Raw genomic sequence first — 17,025 nt, forward strand, 5'->3', positions numbered from 1 at the left:
CCCCCTTTCGCCCTCTCTCTCTCTGTGGCTCTCCCTCTCACTTCCCTCCGTCCTACCCTCCCTGTCTCTCCCCTCGTTCTCTCTCAGTGAAGTCTGGTAGCGCCACGGGTTTGTCACCCGGCCTAGGTCTCCGGGTCCTAGAGGGGCGGACCGGACTGGGTCTGCTCCCGCGGTGTGCCTGTTTTCTCCCCAGTGCCATTGGAGGGGCACCTGTCCTGTGAACGGGAGGCCTGGGGCTCCTCCGAGTCTGGCCAAGGCCTCGAGTGTGTTGGGCAAGGCCCCGACGTGCACTGTGGTCGGGGGATAAGAGGGTTATGGACCTGCAATGTGCGAGGTTGAGTGCATTTCCAGAGAGCTGTTGGCCCCCTTCTGAGAGTTTGTGCCGGCTGAAGCACTGAAGAGGTAGACGAAGAGGAGGAGGAGGAGGAGGAGGAGGAGGAGGAGGAGGAGGAGGAGGAGGAGGAGGAGGAGGAGGAGGCCAGGGAGCCGTGTGAGCCGAGCCCGGAGCCGGACAGCAAAGGGCGGACACCTTCAGCGGCTGGCTCGGAGGACCGCGGAGCAAGGGACACGGCCCACGGACGCACGCAGCCACCCACCCGTCCACCGAGCGAGCACCGCCCCGGCCGGCGGACCTACCCACCGAGCGAGGGGCGGCCTGGAGGCCTTGGCCCCCTTGCATCTTGGTCCTTGTCCCTTGGGCGAGGAGGGAGGGTGGGTGCTGGGTGCGCGTGCATGCAGTAGGCAAAAAGCCTGCGGAAGTAGGCAAAAAGCCTACAGCACCCGGTATTCCCAGGCGGTCTCCCATCCAAGTACTAACCAGGCCCGACCCTGCTTAGCTTCCGAGATCAGACGAGATCGGGCGCGTTCAGGGTGGTATGGCCGTAGACGCTCACACCCGCACTCTGGCGCCTCAAGAGCCTGCACGGCCCCTGACGCCAGGCGGGGCGCATGCAGCGCGCCTCGGCCGGCCCCTGCCTCGCCTGCCGCCCGCCAGCCCGCTCCCAGGAGTCACGGGAGACGCCCAGACGCCCCGACATCACCCTCACACCGACCCCAGGGATCCCCGATGGCCACAGGCCCCGCCACCGGCCACCCGCCCAGAGCCCTGGCCTCCAGTCTCTCCCCAGCCTCAAGCCCCGCCCACAAAACCCGTGTCTTGACTGTGATTGGCCCCTGACGTAGTAGCTTTCTGGTCTCTTTCTCCCTTTCTCTCTCTCTCTCTGCCTCTCGGTCGGTCGGCCTGCCGCTCACTCGCCCTGCCCTTCTGTCTGTCTGTCTCACTCTCGCTCTCTCTCCTGCTCGGTGCCGGGACCCAACACCCGGCCCGAAGCAGCAGATGGCAGGAAAGGGAAAGGCTTGATCCTGGGTGACTAACGGTCTCCGGGGGGAGGTTCATCGCTGATGGGGCAGGCAGGCAGGCAGGCAGGCAGGGAAAGGCAAAGGGTGGCAGAGCGGAGGCTGGGCGTCCCTTCTTGCCAGGGCAGCGGCCAGAAAACAGCCAGACAGAGAGAGAGGGAATGAGCTCAGCTCTGGCAAGGGGGCGGCCGGCCTGTGAGATTCCCAAAGCCCGCCAGGGCGCCAGCCACACATCTCCTGCAGCAAGGCTCCGCCTCCCCAGTTGCCGCCAGCTGGGGACCAGGCCTTCAGGACACACCAGTCAGTCCACGGGGCACATGTCATTCAAAGTCCCACGCGGGGCGTCTAGCGTGGAAGGACATGCCCCAGGCAGCGCTCGGTTCCTGGCCTGGCGCCATACCGGGCTGCCTGGGCTGCTCTTGGAAGTGGCCAGGGCCTTGCTTTGGGGCCCGTGGATCCCAGGATGCCAGCTGCTGTGGCAAGCATCTCCACAAATGTCTCCCAGCTGTTGTTCAGGGTACTGCCTGGCTTATTCCCAGGCTCCCCGGCCCTCTCTTACCGACACAGTCTGTCTGTCTGTCTGTCTGCCTGTCCGTCCGTCCGTCCGTGTCCCCGCCCCACCCTCCCTCTCCCTCTCCCTCTCCCTCTCGTTCTCCCCCCCCCTTTCGCCCTCTCTCTCTCTGTGGCTCTCCCTCTCACTTCCCTCCGTCCTACCCTCCCTGTCTCTCCCCTCGTTCTCTCTCAGTGAAGTCTGGTAGCGCCACGGGTTTGTCACCCGGCCTAGGTCTCCGGGTCCTAGAGGGGCGGACCGGACTGGGTCTGCTCCCGCGGTGTGCCTGTTTTCTCCCCAGTGCCATTGGAGGGGCACCTGTCCTGTGAACGGGAGGCCTGGGGCTCCTCCGAGTCTGGCCAAGGCCTCGAGTGTGTTGGGCAAGGCCCCGACGTGCACTGTGGTCGGGGGATAAGAGGGTTATGGACCTGCAATGTGCGAGGTTGAGTGCATTTCCAGAGAGCTGTTGGCCCCCTTCTGAGAGTTTGTGCCGGCTGAAGCACTGAAGAGGTAGACGAAGAGGAGGAGGAGGAGGAGGAGGAGGAGGAGGAGGCCAGGGAGCCGTGTGAGCCGAGCCCGGAGCCGGACAGCAAAGGGCGGACACCTTCAGCGGCTGGCTCGGAGGACCGCGGAGCAAGGGACACGGCCCACGGACGCACGCAGCCACCCACCCGTCCACCGAGCGAGCACCGCCCCGGCCGGCGGACCTACCCACCGAGCGAGGGGCGGCCTGGAGGCCTTGGCCCCCTTGCATCTTGGTCCTTGTCCCTTGGGCGAGGAGGGAGGGTGGGTGCTGGGTGCGCGTGCATGCAGTAGGCAAAAAGCCTGCGGAAGTAGGCAAAAAGCCTACAGCACCCGGTATTCCCAGGCGGTCTCCCATCCAAGTACTAACCAGGCCCGACCCTGCTTAGCTTCCGAGATCAGACGAGATCGGGCGCGTTCAGGGTGGTATGGCCGTAGACGCTCACACCCGCACTCTGGCGCCTCAAGAGCCTGCACGGCCCCTGACGCCAGGCGGGGCGCATGCAGCGCGCCTCGGCCGGCCCCTGCCTCGCCTGCCGCCCGCCAGCCCGCTCCCAGGAGTCACGGGAGACGCCCAGACGCCCCGACATCACCCTCACACCGACCCCAGGGATCCCCGATGGCCACAGGCCCCGCCACCGGCCACCCGCCCAGAGCCCTGGCCTCCAGTCTCTCCCCAGCCTCAAGCCCCGCCCACAAAACCCGTGTCTTGACTGTGATTGGCCCCTGACGTAGTAGCTTTCTGGTCTCTTTCTCCCTTTCTCTCTCTCTCTCTGCCTCTCGGTCGGTCGGCCTGCCGCTCACTCGCCCTGCCCTTCTGTCTGTCTGTCTCACTCTCGCTCTCTCTCCTGCTCGGTGCCGGGACCCAACACCCGGCCCGAAGCAGCAGATGGCAGGAAAGGGAAAGGCTTGATCCTGGGTGACTAACGGTCTCCGGGGGGAGGTTCATCGCTGATGGGGCAGGCAGGCAGGCAGGCAGGCAGGGAAAGGCAAAGGGTGGCAGAGCGGAGGCTGGGCGTCCCTTCTTGCCAGGGCAGCGGCCAGAAAACAGCCAGACAGAGAGAGAGGGAATGAGCTCAGCTCTGGCAAGGGGGCGGCCGGCCTGTGAGATTCCCAAAGCCCGCCAGGGCGCCAGCCACACATCTCCTGCAGCAAGGCTCCGCCTCCCCAGTTGCCGCCAGCTGGGGACCAGGCCTTCAGGACACACCAGTCAGTCCACGGGGCACATGTCATTCAAAGTCCCACGCGGGGCGTCTAGCGTGGAAGGACATGCCCCAGGCAGCGCTCGGTTCCTGGCCTGGCGCCATACCGGGCTGCCTGGGCTGCTCTTGGAAGTGGCCAGGGCCTTGCTTTGGGGCCCGTGGATCCCAGGATGCCAGCTGCTGTGGCAAGCATCTCCACAAATGTCTCCCAGCTGTTGTTCAGGGTACTGCCTGGCTTATTCCCAGGCTCCCCGGCCCTCTCTTACCGACACAGTCTGTCTGTCTGTCTGTCTGCCTGTCCGTCCGTCCGTCCGTGTCCCCGCCCCACCCTCCCTCTCCCTCTCCCTCTCCCTCTCGTTCTCCCCCCCCCCTTTCGCCCTCTCTCTCTCTGTGGCTCTCCCTCTCACTTCCCTCCGTCCTACCCTCCCTGTCTCTCCCCTCGTTCTCTCTCAGTGAAGTCTGGTAGCGCCACGGGTTTGTCACCCGGCCTAGGTCTCCGGGTCCTAGAGGGGCGGACCGGACTGGGTCTGCTCCCGCGGTGTGCCTGTTTTCTCCCCAGTGCCATTGGAGGGGCACCTGTCCTGTGAACGGGAGGCCTGGGGCTCCTCCGAGTCTGGCCAAGGCCTCGAGTGTGTTGGGCAAGGCCCCGACGTGCACTGTGGTCGGGGGATAAGAGGGTTATGGACCTGCAATGTGCGAGGTTGAGTGCATTTCCAGAGAGCTGTTGGCCCCCTTCTGAGAGTTTGTGCCGGCTGAAGCTCTGAAGAGGTAGACGAAGAGGAGGAGGAGGAGGAGGAGGAGGAGGAGGAGGAGGAGGAGGAGGCCAGGGAGCCGTGTGAGCCGAGCCCGGAGCCGGACAGCAAAGGGCGGACACCTTCAGCGGCTGGCTCGGAGGACCGCGGAGCAAGGGACACGGCCCACGGACGCACGCAGCCACCCACCCGTCCACCGAGCGAGCACCGCCCCGGCCGGCGGACCTACCCACCGAGCGAGGGGCGGCCTGGAGGCCTTGGCCCCCTTGCATCTTGGTCCTTGTCCCTTGGGCGAGGAGGGAGGGTGGGTGCTGGGTGCGCGTGCATGCAGTAGGCAAAAAGCCTGCGGAAGTAGGCAAAAAGCCTACAGCACCCGGTATTCCCAGGCGGTCTCCCATCCAAGTACTAACCAGGCCCGACCCTGCTTAGCTTCCGAGATCAGACGAGATCGGGCGCGTTCAGGGTGGTATGGCCGTAGACGCTCACACCCGCACTCTGGCGCCTCAAGAGCCTGCACGGCCCCTGACGCCAGGCGGGGCGCATGCAGCGCGCCTCGGCCGGCCCCTGCCTCGCCTGCCGCCCGCCAGCCCGCTCCCAGGAGTCACGGGAGACGCCCAGACGCCCCGACATCACCCTCACACCGACCCCAGGGATCCCCGATGGCCACAGGCCCCGCCACCGGCCACCCGCCCAGAGCCCTGGCCTCCAGTCTCTCCCCAGCCTCAAGCCCCGCCCACAAAACCCGTGTCTTGACTGTGATTGGCCCCTGACGTAGTAGCTTTCTGGTCTCTTTCTCCCTTTCTCTCTCTCTCTCTGCCTCTCGGTCGGTCGGCCTGCCGCTCACTCGCCCTGCCCTTCTGTCTGTCTGTCTCACTCTCGCTCTCTCTCCTGCTCGGTGCCGGGACCCAACACCCGGCCCGAAGCAGCAGATGGCAGGAAAGGGAAAGGCTTGATCCTGGGTGACTAACGGTCTCCGGGGGGAGGTTCATCGCTGATGGGGCAGGCAGGCAGGCAGGCAGGCAGGGAAAGGCAAAGGGTGGCAGAGCGGAGGCTGGGCGTCCCTTCTTGCCAGGGCAGCGGCCAGAAAACAGCCAGACAGAGAGAGAGGGAATGAGCTCAGCTCTGGCAAGGGGGCGGCCGGCCTGTGAGATTCCCAAAGCCCGCCAGGGCGCCAGCCACACATCTCCTGCAGCAAGGCTCCGCCTCCCCAGTTGCCGCCAGCTGGGGACCAGGCCTTCAGGACACACCAGTCAGTCCACGGGGCACATGTCATTCAAAGTCCCACGCGGGGCGTCTAGCGTGGAAGGACATGCCCCAGGCAGCGCTCGGTTCCTGGCCTGGCGCCATACCGGGCTGCCTGGGCTGCTCTTGGAAGTGGCCAGGGCCTTGCTTTGGGGCCCGTGGATCCCAGGATGCCAGCTGCTGTGGCAAGCATCTCCACAAATGTCTCCCAGCTGTTGTTCAGGGTACTGCCTGGCTTATTCCCAGGCTCCCCGGCCCTCTCTTACCGACACAGTCTGTCTGTCTGTCTGTCTGCCTGTCCGTCCGTCCGTCCGTGTCCCCGCCCCACCCTCCCTCTCCCTCTCCCTCTCCCTCTCGTTCTCCCCCCCCCTTTCGCCCTCTCTCTCTCTGTGGCTCTCCCTCTCACTTCCCTCCGTCCTACCCTCCCTGTCTCTCCCCTCGTTCTCTCTCAGTGAAGTCTGGTAGCGCCACGGGTTTGTCACCCGGCCTAGGTCTCCGGGTCCTAGAGGGGCGGACCGGACTGGGTCTGCTCCCGCGGTGTGCCTGTTTTCTCCCCAGTGCCATTGGAGGGGCACCTGTCCTGTGAACGGGAGGCCTGGGGCTCCTCCGAGTCTGGCCAAGGCCTCGAGTGTGTTGGGCAAGGCCCCGACGTGCACTGTGGTCGGGGGATAAGAGGGTTATGGACCTGCAATGTGCGAGGTTGAGTGCATTTCCAGAGAGCTGTTGGCCCCCTTCTGAGAGTTTGTGCCGGCTGAAGCACTGAAGAGGTAGACGAAGAGGAGGAGGAGGAGGAGGAGGAGGAGGAGGAGGAGGAGGAGGAGGAGGAGGAGGAGGCCAGGGAGCCGTGTGAGCCGAGCCCGGAGCCGGACAGCAAAGGGCGGACACCTTCAGCGGCTGGCTCGGAGGACCGCGGAGCAAGGGACACGGCCCACGGACGCACGCAGCCACCCACCCGTCCACCGAGCGAGCACCGCCCCGGCCGGCGGACCTACCCACCGAGCGAGGGGCGGCCTGGAGGCCTTGGCCCCCTTGCATCTTGGTCCTTGTCCCTTGGGCGAGGAGGGAGGGTGGGTGCTGGGTGCGCGTGCATGCAGTAGGCAAAAAGCCTGCGGAAGTAGGCAAAAAGCCTACAGCACCCGGTATTCCCAGGCGGTCTCCCATCCAAGTACTAACCAGGCCCGACCCTGCTTAGCTTCCGAGATCAGACGAGATCGGGCGCGTTCAGGGTGGTATGGCCGTAGACGCTCACACCCGCACTCTGGCGCCTCAAGAGCCTGCACGGCCCCTGACGCCAGGCGGGGCGCATGCAGCGCGCCTCGGCCGGCCCCTGCCTCGCCTGCCGCCCGCCAGCCCGCTCCCAGGAGTCACGGGAGACGCCCAGACGCCCCGACATCACCCTCACACCGACCCCAGGGATCCCCGATGGCCACAGGCCCCGCCACCGGCCACCCGCCCAGAGCCCTGGCCTCCAGTCTCTCCCCAGCCTCAAGCCCCGCCCACAAAACCCGTGTCTTGACTGTGATTGGCCCCTGACGTAGTAGCTTTCTGGTCTCTTTCTCCCTTTCTCTCTCTCTCTCTGCCTCTCGGTCGGTCGGCCTGCCGCTCACTCGCCCTGCCCTTCTGTCTGTCTGTCTCACTCTCGCTCTCTCTCCTGCTCGGTGCCGGGACCCAACACCCGGCCCGAAGCAGCAGATGGCAGGAAAGGGAAAGGCTTGATCCTGGGTGACTAACGGTCTCCGGGGGGAGGTTCATCGCTGATGGGGCAGGCAGGCAGGCAGGCAGGCAGGGAAAGGCAAAGGGTGGCAGAGCGGAGGCTGGGCGTCCCTTCTTGCCAGGGCAGCGGCCAGAAAACAGCCAGACAGAGAGAGAGGGAATGAGCTCAGCTCTGGCAAGGGGGCGGCCGGCCTGTGAGATTCCCAAAGCCCGCCAGGGCGCCAGCCACACATCTCCTGCAGCAAGGCTCCGCCTCCCCAGTTGCCGCCAGCTGGGGACCAGGCCTTCAGGACACACCAGTCAGTCCACGGGGCACATGTCATTCAAAGTCCCACGCGGGGCGTCTAGCGTGGAAGGACATGCCCCAGGCAGCGCTCGGTTCCTGGCCTGGCGCCATACCGGGCTGCCTGGGCTGCTCTTGGAAGTGGCCAGGGCCTTGCTTTGGGGCCCGTGGATCCCAGGATGCCAGCTGCTGTGGCAAGCATCTCCACAAATGTCTCCCAGCTGTTGTTCAGGGTACTGCCTGGCTTATTCCCAGGCTCCCCGGCCCTCTCTTACCGACACAGTCTGTCTGTCTGTCTGTCTGCCTGTCCGTCCGTCCGTCCGTGTCCCCGCCCCACCCTCCCTCTCCCTCTCCCTCTCCCTCTCGTTCTCCCCCCCCCCCTTTCGCCCTCTCTCTCTCTGTGGCTCTCCCTCTCACTTCCCTCCGTCCTACCCTCCCTGTCTCTCCCCTCGTTCTCTCTCAGTGAAGTCTGGTAGCGCCACGGGTTTGTCACCCGGCCTAGGTCTCCGGGTCCTAGAGGGGCGGACCGGACTGGGTCTGCTCCCGCGGTGTGCCTGTTTTCTCCCCAGTGCCATTGGAGGGGCACCTGTCCTGTGAACGGGAGGCCTGGGGCTCCTCCGAGTCTGGCCAAGGCCTCGAGTGTGTTGGGCAAGGCCCCGACGTGCACTGTGGTCGGGGGATAAGAGGGTTATGGACCTGCAATGTGCGAGGTTGAGTGCATTTCCAGAGAGCTGTTGGCCCCCTTCTGAGAGTTTGTGCCGGCTGAAGCACTGAAGAGGTAGACGAAGAGGAGGAGGAGGAGGAGGAGGAGGAGGAGGAGGCCAGGGAGCCGTGTGAGCCGAGCCCGGAGCCGGACAGCAAAGGGCGGACACCTTCAGCGGCTGGCTCGGAGGACCGCGGAGCAAGGGACACGGCCCACGGACGCACGCAGCCACCCACCCGTCCACCGAGCGAGCACCGCCCCGGCCGGCGGACCTACCCACCGAGCGAGGGGCGGCCTGGAGGCCTTGGCCCCCTTGCATCTTGGTCCTTGTCCCTTGGGCGAGGAGGGAGGGTGGGTGCTGGGTGCGCGTGCATGCAGTAGGCAAAAAGCCTGCGGAAGTAGGCAAAAAGCCTACAGCACCCGGTATTCCCAGGCGGTCTCCCATCCAAGTACTAACCAGGCCCGACCCTGCTTAGCTTCCGAGATCAGACGAGATCGGGCGCGTTCAGGGTGGTATGGCCGTAGACGCTCACACCCGCACTCTGGCGCCTCAAGAGCCTGCACGGCCCCTGACGCCAGGCGGGGCGCATGCAGCGCGCCTCGGCCGGCCCCTGCCTCGCCTGCCGCCCGCCAGCCCGCTCCCAGGAGTCACGGGAGACGCCCAGACGCCCCGACATCACCCTCACACCGACCCCAGGGATCCCCGATGGCCACAGGCCCCGCCACCGGCCACCCGCCCAGAGCCCTGGCCTCCAGTCTCTCCCCAGCCTCAAGCCCCGCCCACAAAACCCGTGTCTTGACTGTGATTGGCCCCTGACGTAGTAGCTTTCTGGTCTCTTTCTCCCTTTCTCTCTCTCTCTCTGCCTCTCGGTCGGTCGGCCTGCCGCTCACTCGCCCTGCCCTTCTGTCTGTCTGTCTCACTCTCGCTCTCTCTCCTGCTCGGTGCCGGGACCCAACACCCGGCCCGAAGCAGCAGATGGCAGGAAAGGGAAAGGCTTGATCCTGGGTGACTAACGGTCTCCGGGGGGAGGTTCATCGCTGATGGGGCAGGCAGGCAGGCAGGCAGGCAGGGAAAGGCAAAGGGTGGCAGAGCGGAGGCTGGGCGTCCCTTCTTGCCAGGGCAGCGGCCAGAAAACAGCCAGACAGAGAGAGAGGGAATGAGCTCAGCTCTGGCAAGGGGGCGGCCGGCCTGTGAGATTCCCAAAGCCCGCCAGGGCGCCAGCCACACATCTCCTGCAGCAAGGCTCCGCCTCCCCAGTTGCCGCCAGCTGGGGACCAGGCCTTCAGGACACACCAGTCAGTCCACGGGGCACATGTCATTCAAAGTCCCACGCGGGGCGTCTAGCGTGGAAGGACATGCCCCAGGCAGCGCTCGGTTCCTGGCCTGGCGCCATACCGGGCTGCCTGGGCTGCTCTTGGAAGTGGCCAGGGCCTTGCTTTGGGGCCCGTGGATCCCAGGATGCCAGCTGCTGTGGCAAGCATCTCCACAAATGTCTCCCAGCTGTTGTTCAGGGTACTGCCTGGCTTATTCCCAGGCTCCCCGGCCCTCTCTTACCGACACAGTCTGTCTGTCTGTCTGTCTGCCTGTCCGTCCGTCCGTCCGTGTCCCCGCCCCACCCTCCCTCTCCCTCTCCCTCTCCCTCTCGTTCTCCCCCCCCCTTTCGCCCTCTCTCTCTCTGTGGCTCTCCCTCTCACTTCCCTCCGTCCTACCCTCCCTGTCTCTCCCCTCGTTCTCTCTCAGTGAAGTCTGGTAGCGCCACGGGTTTGTCACCCGGCCTAGGTCTCCGGGTCCTAGAGGGGCGGACCGGACTGGGTCTGCTCCCGCGGTGTGCCTGTTTTCTCCCCAGTGCCATTGGAGGGGCACCTGTCCTGTGAACGGGAGGCCTGGGGCTCCTCCGAGTCTGGCCAAGGCCTCGAGTGTGTTGGGCAAGGCCCCGACGTGCACTGTGGTCGGGGGATAAGAGGGTTATGGACCTGCAATGTGCGAGGTTGAGTGCATTTCCAGAGAGCTGTTGGCCCCCTTCTGAGAGTTTGTGCCGGCTGAAGCACTGAAGAGGTAGACGAAGAGGAGGAGGAGGAGGAGGAGGAGGAGGAGGAGGAGGAGGAGGCCAGGGAGCCGTGTGAGCCGAGCCCGGAGCCGGACAGCAAAGGGCGGACACCTTCAGCGGCTGGCTCGGAGGACCGCGGAGCAAGGGACACGGCCCACGGACGCACGCAGCCACCCACCCGTCCACCGAGCGAGCACCGCCCCGGCCGGCGGACCTACCCACCGAGCGAGGGGCGGCCTGGAGGCCTTGGCCCCCTTGCATCTTGGTCCTTGTCCCTTGGGCGAGGAGGGAGGGTGGGTGCTGGGTGCGCGTGCATGCAGTAGGCAAAAAGCCTGCGGAAGTAGGCAAAAAGCCTACAGCACCCGGTATTCCCAGGCGGTCTCCCATCCAAGTACTAACCAGGCCCGACCCTGCTTAGCTTCCGAGATCAGACGAGATCGGGCGCGTTCAGGGTGGTATGGCCGTAGACGCTCACACCCGCACTCTGGCGCCTCAAGAGCCTGCACGGCCCCTGACGCCAGGCGGGGCGCATGCAGCGCGCCTCGGCCGGCCCCTGCCTCGCCTGCCGCCCGCCAGCCCGCTCCCAGGAGTCACGGGAGACGCCCAGACGCCCCGACATCACCCTCACACCGACCCCAGGGATCCCCGATGGCCACAGGCCCCGCCACCGGCCACCCGCCCAGAGCCCTGGCCTCCAGTCTCTCCCCAGCCTCAAGCCCCGCCCACAAAACCCGTGTCTTGACTGTGATTGGCCCCTGACGTAGTAGCTTTCTGGTCTCTTTCTCCCTTTCTCTCTCTCTCTCTGCCTCTCGGTCGGTCGGCCTGCCGCTCACTCGCCCTGCCCTTCTGTCTGTCTGTCTCACTCTCGCTCTCTCTCCTGCTCGGTGCCGGGACCCAACACCCGGCCCGAAGCAGCAGATGGCAGGAAAGGGAAAGGCTTGATCCTGGGTGACTAACGGTCTCCGGGGGGAGGTTCATCGCTGATGGGGCAGGCAGGCAGGCAGGCAGGCAGGGAAAGGCAAAGGGTGGCAGAGCGGAGGCTGGGCGTCCCTTCTTGCCAGGGCAGCGGCCAGAAAACAGCCAGACAGAGAGAGAGGGAATGAGCTCAGCTCTGGCAAGGGGGCGGCCGGCCTGTGAGATTCCCAAAGCCCGCCAGGGCGCCAGCCACACATCTCCTGCAGCAAGGCTCCGCCTCCCCAGTTGCCGCCAGCTGGGGACCAGGCCTTCAGGACACACCAGTCAGTCCACGGGGCACATGTCATTCAAAGTCCCACGCGGGGCGTCTTGTGTGGAAGGACATGCCATAGGGCACCGCTCTGTTCGTCATCTAGCCTCATCTTTTTTTGTCAATTTATATTCTCAGCCTTGCTCATTATGACCTTGGTGTCATTATGTTGTTTTTTGTGTCCTTGTATTCCCTGAGATTCTGGTCTTTTTCTTTCCAAGATGTAGATTTTGTTTTTATTTTTCATTCCTACCCCTCATTTTTCTTCTTCTTTTCTACTTAAGATCTCACTCTAACCGAGGCTGAACGGAATTCAGTGTTTTTTCTCTTGGTGGCCTTTATGTCACAGTAATTTTCTTCCTTTTGTATCATTTGCTATGGGTTAAAGTTGAATGGTAGTATGCCCTCGTGTAATTTTTGTTTCTATTCCTGTTTATTTCATTTTTATTCCTGTATGACTGGATTCGAATCACTGAGCTCATACACACTATCTACATGTTTTACCATTTCTGCACCTACGAATATGTATGGATTTAAAAATATACCATTCAGGTAGGCTTGGTGTGCCTGACTTTTAACACAGCACTTGGGAGATTTTGGTAGGTGGATGCTCATGAGTTTAAGAGCCCCTGAGAGTACATTGGAAATTCCTTGTCAGTCTGGTGTAGAGGAAGACCCTATTTCAAGAAACCAAATACATAGTATAGCGTCATACAGTTCATATTTTCTGAGTAGAATGAGATTTAGTTTGAAATCAACATTGAAGTAAAACTGACAAATTCTCTAGTTTTTGGAAGCCAAGCACATAGTCTGTGGCAATTTGCCTTTGTCTTCTAAAGTTTGTGTATTGAAATTTAATTTCCACTGTGGTTATGTGGTGCCATGATGTTTTCTGGAGTTGATTCGTTTTCTGGTATAGTGTTACCTGCTTTCCCCCCTCCAGGACACAGTACATCTTCAGCTGGAGGAGGCAGCGCAGCTGCTCTTTAGAAGGTGGTAGCCGTCTGGTAGACTCTCACCAGACTTTCAGCCTCCAGAACCATGTAAAATAAATGTGTGTCATTAATTATTTCCAGTTTTCAGTATTTTTCTTCCGCTGCTCAAATACAACAGACTTTTGGTAGTTTCTCTTTTGTTTTTGTTGAACAGAGGTATGTCACCTCGATTGTTCTCAAAGTTACCATTTTCAACGTATTGAGTGGTCATATTCCTGTTATCTTCTCTTTCCTCACTCTCCCATCCCACCTTAACTGAATCCTTCTTTCCAATCAGTCCCTTTTCTAGTTTGATATATTTTAAAATTTATTCTATTCTATTTTAGCTAGAGAGAGTGAAATGGTGCACCAGGACCTTAGCTACTGCAATCAAACTCCAGGTGCTTGCGCCACCTAGTGAGCATATGTGGCTTGTGCTTGCCTCCCCTTTGTGCGCCTGGATTACGTGGGATCTGGAGAGTAGTACAGGACTCATGAGACTTTGCATTTAAGTGCTTTAACTGCTATGCCATCTCTGTAGCCCTGATGCACTTTTAAACCCTCCACCACCATCCATGACAGAATGTTGATGAGTCCAATCTAGTGTAGGTCTTGTGGGAGTAATGACAATTTCTGTGAAGTCCATAATTTGATGGCCACTTCATATCCAGGATACATTGTTCCAAAGCAGTCACCTACATCCTTTTCTCTCCCTCTTCCTCCATGCTCCTGGTGTATAGAAATAATTTTGGTATAGTTTGTATCCCCAGCAATCATAAATGTTGATTTATGTTAATCTATAAAAATGGTTCAGTGATTACAGGTACTTGCTTACAAAATTACGTGTGTCAATATGTCTGTAATGTATGTTAAAATGAGTGTGGTTTAATTTTACAATTACCAAGTTTTGCTTTATTCTTAAGGTGTGTGTAGTCAATCTCAGTCAAGGTTTTCCTTAACTGACTCATTTCTAGTTTCTCAAGTTCATTGTTCATAGATATATTAATACTTATATTAATACTTAAGACATGTTTCCTGCTCTAGGATATAACCTCGTGTTCAAATTATCTTCTCTGAAGAGAAATCATCCTAATGTCTGCTGTTCTGCTTCAAGCTTTTGGGAGATCATTGGTACCTACATAGGTATACAGACCAGCCAAAGTTGTTTTCACACACATGCCAAGATTTTTTTAGTTTTTTAGGGGGGGACAAATTCCATAATTATAGGCAATAAACCATGATATTTCACTCCCCTCACCCACTTCCCCTTCACAAATCCACCCTTCATCATAGCCCTTCCCCCTTTCAATTAGTTTGTTTTTTATTTTGATGTCATCATCTTTTCCTCCTATTATGAGGGTCCTGTGTAGTTAGTACCAGCCATTATGAGGTCATGGATATCCAAGCCATTTTGTGTAATAAATAAAAATAATATTAAAAACAAGCCTTAAGTAAATTCTGTCAGGAGACCCAGTTTCCCTGGACTGCTGTGTTGCCCATGGTACTTCTGGGATAAGCTGTTCTCCCTGAGCTGATACCAGGTTCTCACCCTATGAGGTTCCCTATGGCAGATATCCCTCCTCTGATAAAGATCCCAGGAGACAGGAGGGAATGGAAATGTTAGGAATCCATACCCAGCTACAGCTCCTAGCCACCACCATGGCTCAGATACATAGATGGGTGCTTAGGGAACTTCCTTCTTTTTTTTTTTTTTTTTTTGAGTTAGGGTCTCACTCTGACCCAGGCTGACCTGTGATTCACTATGTCTGGAATTCACTATGTAGTCTCAGGATGGCCTTGAACTCTCAGTGATACTCCTACCACTGCCTCCTGAGTGCTGGGATTAACGGTGTGCACCACCACACCTGGCCACTTCCTTCATTTTTAAGGAACCCTGTACACTTACGTACAAGGGGCCTTTATGTGGATGCAAGATTGGCACAGGCCTCCCCTCAAGTCTACATGAAAGGGACCTTATATTGTGTTTTTATGTTCTCCTACAGTTTTAAAAGTTGCAGGTTTGAAGGCCTGGATTACTCATTGCACAGTGAAGACAGCTGCTGCACCCAATCAGTCAGCCAGGTGAACAGCGACCAGAGACCCCGAGAACCCCCTCTCAGTCATCCTTCACACACAGCCCTGCTTTAACCACACTGGAGTTGGTCAGTCCACGCATGGCTGAAGCTTGAGGAATCTGAAGCCCTGATCCAGTTGCAAATCTGGAGGCTGACTGGCCTACACACAGCGGAAGGCTGAGGAATTCTACGTGGTACACTTTGGGTACTGGTCACAATACCACCCCATCCACCTGAGGCTGGGAGTGGTCCTGGTACTGGCATTATCAATAGGATTGGGGGCAGTGACCCTATGAGACTGGAATTTGCTAGAAAGAATAGCTATAGCTATATTTTATATGGTTACAGAGGGCATAATTGTATTATGTGCTTCTTATAGCCTTTTGTTTTATTCCCATAGGTCAGGCTAAACACCCACGGGCCCCTGCTTTGAGACTATTGTCAAAGCTGACTAATAAGTCAGACTGCTGGGTATGTGTCAACACCAGATGATTGCAGAGGACACACCTCTCCTAACACTGTCTCTGTTAATAGAACATACATGACATAATGGTAGAGAACAAGATTGGAAGGGTTATCTGGGTTTTTGTTTTTGTTGTTTTTATTTTGTTTTTGTGATAGTCTCTATTCCAGCAAGCAATGCCACACTGGGAAATCCCTGCCCTACCAGAACCAGGGATACCTAAACCTCCTTCAGACACTTTTCTGGGGAGTGATGGTCCCTTAAAGTTATCTATAAAAGACATCAAAGGGGGGATTGCCAAAATATACTTTTATTTATTTGTTTGAGAGAGAGAGAGAGACAATGGGCATGCTAGGGTATTCAGCCACTGGACCCATGTGCCTGCTCCCTTGTGCATCTGACTTACATGGGTCCTGGAGAACTGAACTGGGATCCTTTGGCTTTGCAGGCAAACAACTTAATCACTAAAGCCATCTCTCCATCCCCAAGGGGGGCGAGGGGGATTGCCAAATCTTTAGTCAGCTAATTTGAAATAAGAAAGAAGGCGTCTCAGCTTGCTAGATTCAGAAACGAAAATGTGCCATTTCTACGAACCTTGTGGCAATGAGAAGGCCGAGGAGAGCCCTGAACGAGTGTACAACTCATCTACACACAGGAGAACCCGAGGCAACGCGCAGCCCAAGTCTGCCAAGATGGAGTCCTGAGGAAATAGAAACTACATTGACTCATAACTGGTCAGGCAGTTAAAGCAGTCGCTGAAGCCTCCCCACACTGAGGAGACTGAGGAGCAGGGACATATACTTATAGCATCATTTCTTCATAGAAATGTTGCCACGTGGCTTCACCAAGTGAAGAAACATCCAGAAGAGGGCAGCATTACCCCATGTCTTTATGAGTTTACTTGTTTATTTTTAATGAGTACATGATATGTGTCCTGGAGTGCCCCAGATTCCTCTGTGGCCACTTGCTGCTGCTGACCCCCCACTCCTGACCAACATTGCTCTGGAACCCCATGCGTTTGGAGTCACAGTGTCTTTGACCTGCTCAGGTTGGTTTTTTCATGTAAGAGACATGCACTACAGTCCTCCTGGCTCAGTGGCTTTTTTCTTCTAGCACTGCAGACTATTCCATGGTCAGGATGACCAGTTTATTTCTGTAGGACATCTTGGTCTTTTCCAAGTCTAGGAAACTATGAATAAAGTGGCTAGTGTTCCAAGTTTCAATCCTTTTCTTTTTTTTTAATATTTGAGAGAGAGAGAAAGAGGCAAAGAGAGGGAAATAATGGGTGCGCCAGGGCCTCCAGCCCTGCAAACGAACTCCACATGCATGTGCCCACTTGTGCATCTGGGCATCACATGGCCTGGTTGTGCCACCCTTTTCAATAGCATTGTGCAAACCATTTACCATTAGCTTATGTCATAATTACACCTGGGTCCTGGGGAATCAAACCTGAATCCTTTGGCTTTGCAGGCAAATGCCTTAACCGCTAAGCCATCTCTCCAGCCGTGCCCCACCCCCCACCGAGTTTCAACCTTTCACATTTAATCCTCAGTGGTGAATGACAGGAGCTGGGAAGATTCAGCCCAGGCAGCAGAGGTGTAAATCTACTTTCTGCTGTGTCTCTTCCAGACATTAGCAAAGTCAACACAAAGGTTGAAAGAGCATGGTGGAAGTCTCTTATCTGATTATCCAGAGTATATTATATTTGGAATGATTAGACTGAGCATTTAGTAAGCACGGACTGGATGTGATCACAAAGTCCCTTGGATTACACAAGACCTTCAAACATGTCAGGGTTGTCTTAACCATAAATTGTCTAGGTGTAATTATGACATAAGCTAATGGTCAATGGTTTGCACAATGCTATTGAAAAGGGTGGGACAACCGGACCACGTGATGTCCAGAATATTTTAAATT

The 17,025-nt window shown here is 58.4% G+C and overlaps 6 non-coding genes across 6 annotated transcripts; all 6 read right to left on the bottom strand.

The window, feature by feature from the left end:
• Positions 1-768: 768 nt before the first annotated feature.
• On the bottom strand, positions 769-887 carry LOC123460959. Its single transcript, XR_006637304.1, has one exon. It is a non-coding gene; the product is annotated as a 5S ribosomal RNA (ribosomal RNA).
• Positions 888-2,749: 1,862 nt separating this feature from the next.
• LOC123460960 lies at positions 2,750-2,868 on the bottom strand. Its single transcript, XR_006637305.1, has one exon. It is a non-coding gene; the product is annotated as a 5S ribosomal RNA (ribosomal RNA).
• A 1,875-nt stretch (positions 2,869-4,743) lies between these two features.
• On the bottom strand, positions 4,744-4,862 carry LOC123460961. Its single transcript, XR_006637306.1, has one exon. It is a non-coding gene; the product is annotated as a 5S ribosomal RNA (ribosomal RNA).
• Positions 4,863-6,748: 1,886 nt separating this feature from the next.
• Positions 6,749-6,867, bottom strand: LOC123460963. The gene has a single exon (XR_006637308.1). It is a non-coding gene; the product is annotated as a 5S ribosomal RNA (ribosomal RNA).
• A 1,864-nt stretch (positions 6,868-8,731) lies between these two features.
• Positions 8,732-8,850, bottom strand: LOC123460964. Its single transcript, XR_006637309.1, has one exon. It is a non-coding gene; the product is annotated as a 5S ribosomal RNA (ribosomal RNA).
• Positions 8,851-10,721: 1,871 nt separating this feature from the next.
• LOC123460965 lies at positions 10,722-10,840 on the bottom strand. Its single transcript, XR_006637310.1, has one exon. It is a non-coding gene; the product is annotated as a 5S ribosomal RNA (ribosomal RNA).
• Between the last annotated feature and the right edge of the window lie 6,185 nt (positions 10,841-17,025).

This window comes from Jaculus jaculus, chromosome 5 (genome assembly GCF_020740685.1).
Source record: "Jaculus jaculus isolate mJacJac1 chromosome 5, mJacJac1.mat.Y.cur, whole genome shotgun sequence".
In the NCBI taxonomy this organism is placed as follows: Eukaryota; Metazoa; Chordata; class Mammalia; order Rodentia; family Dipodidae; genus Jaculus; species Jaculus jaculus.